This window comes from Mandrillus leucophaeus, unplaced genomic scaffold (genome assembly GCF_000951045.1).
Source record: "Mandrillus leucophaeus isolate KB7577 unplaced genomic scaffold, Mleu.le_1.0 Scaffold393, whole genome shotgun sequence".
NCBI lineage: Eukaryota > Metazoa > Chordata > Mammalia > Primates > Cercopithecidae > Mandrillus > Mandrillus leucophaeus.
Window position 1 is genome coordinate 2,706,620 of NW_012104176.1, and position 3,188 is coordinate 2,709,807.

The 3,188-nt window shown below is 40.3% G+C and overlaps 1 protein-coding gene across 1 annotated transcript in view; it reads left to right on the top strand.

The window, feature by feature from the left end:
- ADGRA3 (adhesion G protein-coupled receptor A3) overlaps positions 1 to 3,188 on the top strand; it is a 176,486-nt gene that overhangs the window by 151,827 nt on the left and 21,471 nt on the right. The gene's annotated exons all lie outside the window — the stretch shown is intronic.

The following is a 3,188-nucleotide window of genomic DNA, read 5'->3' on the forward strand; positions in this document are numbered from 1 at the left end:
AAGCTGGAAAGATAAGTTACAAATTGGAGGAATCTATTTGCAATCCATACAACTAATAGCATTCGAGTAAAAAATATATCAGTAACTATAGTCAGTGAGAACACCGCAAGTCAGAAGAAAAAGTAGCAGGAGAATGGACAAGCATGTCGTAGAAGAGCGAACACACAGGTCCCGCACATGTGTGCAGAAATGTTCAACAGCATATGGGGGTCATGGAGATGCCAATGAAGACGATGAGTTACCATTTTATGCCTTATCCATCAGCAAAAATTGAGCCTGACGATGCCAAGTCTTGATGAACATGTGGACCCACAGGATCCTTTTACATAGTTGGTGGGAATGTAAGTGGACGTCCCCTGCGAGGCGTTGCCTTCTATGATTGTGTGTTCATGTACCCTGGAACCCAGCAGGCCCACTCCTGTACTCAGAGAGTAACCTTGCCTGTGTGCACATGAGTTATGAGCATGGATATGAATATTCATTGCAGCACTATACACAATATCAAAAACCTGGAAGCAACCCAAATACCCAACACAGAGAGAGTGAACAAACAAACCCTATGGTATTATACCAGAGTCAGAAGCAATGAATTATAGCAATGCAGAGTAGCACAAATTAGTTTTAAGTGAAGAGGTGAAAAGTAAGTCCTATAAATTAACATTCACCATGTTTTTTTTTTTTTTAATAAAGGTAAAAATCACTAAAATAAACAGCTCACTTTTAACGAAAAATAGGTGCAATAAAACTGTAAAACAGAAAGCAAGGGAGTGATGAACAGAGGATGTAGGGTGATGATACAGAGGATATAACAGGGGGATAGTTACCTCTGATGAGGGAGTCATATGATTAGATACAGGTTATTGACAGGGTCCTACCTTGTGTCTTGCTGGTAGATTCTTAGGTACTTATACTGTTAATAATAACTAATTAAATACAGGCAGGTTGTGCTGGGCCCACCCATTAGACTGTGTCATGATACTGTGGCTTATGATTAATCCAATATTGTATATCTGTGATCCAGTTTGAAATGTGTGTATGTAAGAATCATTGAGAGGATTAAATGACTCATGCATCTCAAGAGTACCAGGCATATACTAACTGTTCAATAAATGTTACCTGTTACCACTATTATGTTAGTGTTATTGATGAAATTGCCTCTCATCTGTGTGATATATTTTTGTTTGAGGCTATTACTACACATCTGTAAACAAACTGCCTACAAGAAGTCAGATGATGGGTCTCAGATTAACTCCATCCATGTTTAGAAGATAGCTCCTCTGTGTTCTCAGTCACGTGGCTGACTCCCAGTTACCTTGCAGGTCTCACTTTATCGTTACTGTTTCAGAGATTCTGTCCCTGTACCTGTATTATTCGGTTTTCACGCTGCTAATAAAGACATACCTGAGACTGGGTAGTTGATAAAAGGAATGAGGTTTAATTGACCCACAGTTCCACATGGCTGAGGGGACCTCACAATCATGGTGGCAGGCAAAGGAAGAGCAAACTCATGTCTTTTGTGGCAGCAGGCAAGAGAGAGCATGGGCAGGGGAACTCCCCTTTGTAAAACCATCAGATCTTGTGAAAGTTATTCACTATCGCAAGAACAGCTCGGGAAAGACCCACACTCGTGATTCAGTTACTTCCTACCCAGTCCCTCCCACGACAGGTGAGAATTATGGGAGCTACACTTCAAGATTTGGGTGGGGACACAACTAAACCGTATCAGGTCCTTACTAAAATTCCATGCTGCCTATGAAACTTTATGATTTCCTATTTACTATCTCTGACCTGTAAGCTCTCCCTGGACTCCAAGTTCTATACGCGTAAGAATTATAGTAGTTGGTTCACTGGTGCTTATCCAGGGACCAGCACAAGGCCTGACCCATAGTAGGTGCTGAGCAAAAGTTTACTGGGTGAATGAACAAAAAGAAGCCTCTGTTTGCACATTAGAACGCATTCAATCCTGGAGCCATTTTGACTCTATTAGAAGAGTACTCAGCACACATTGGCGATAAAGGTCTTCATTGTATCTAAAAGTATTCATTGATTTCATGAAGCAGACACATAAATTTATTTCACTAAGGAAATGAATGGAAAGAGGCCGTTGTAAAGATGACTGCCTTTCATTGTCCTGAGTGGAATTTTCTATTGTTTCTAAATGGAAAAAGGAATTGCAGTGAGTTTTTAAGGCTTCAAGAACAAGTGCCATTAAAGGTTTACAAAAGAAAAGGGAAAGGCAAGTCTAGACGTTTCACTGTCGTTCTCTTCTGTGTTTATAATGTGTTTCCCTTCGATGAAAGACATAGCATCATTCTTATGTTTCTGACTCAGACATTCCTTGCTTCACTTTGTCATTGTAATTCTCAATTCAGGTAATCACCAGCTCAGAGCGCAGTGGTAGAATGCAAAACGGACTAGCCTAGGATTCCAGATCCTAGTAGCTAGGTTCTAATTTTGTGTCCGCCAGAACAGCTTACGTTAATTGTCTCTTAACCTGGTAGGGGGTTCATGTTTCTTCTATAAAATGGGTCAGGCTAGTTCAATGTTTGTTAAGGTTCTTCCCTCTCAAAAACTGAGCCCTCACGTGTACATGTTGTTATGTGCAGTTTGTATTTGTACATAATCCATGTAGTTTTGTCTTTATTATCTCCCTTTGTGAGCTCACATATTTTACGAACAGCATGAATGGGTTGTAATGTAGTTTCTTCCCACACAGTGATTGATTGAGGTTATTAAAGGTGCTACCCACCAGGTACTTCTCACTCTGGTTCCTAAATTCGTTTCAGGTAAGACCTTAGGTGCTTTCTACGACCTTTTGCTGAAGGTGCTGAAGTTCGAGAACTAAGAAGTTGAGTGCCGAAGTCAAGAGCATCAACTCAAGTCTGGAAGGGATCTGTGTTTTGGTTCATGATACACTGCCAAATAATTGGTCATTAATTTTTTGGTCCTTGGTTTTCTTAGCTATGCTGTGAAAGGATTCAGCTGGATCTTATCTAAGATACCTTGTTGCTCCACCAATCCATGATTGCATTTATTAAATATCATGCCAGCCGCCCTTGTTAGGTGCCCTTGAGATCTGTTATTTAGAGGATTGCTGCAGTGGCACAAGAGATGTATTTGGAAAAATCTAGTCAGTGAATATTAAGACCATTCTACTTGTCAACTACTGTGCATGTGTTATGTCTTAA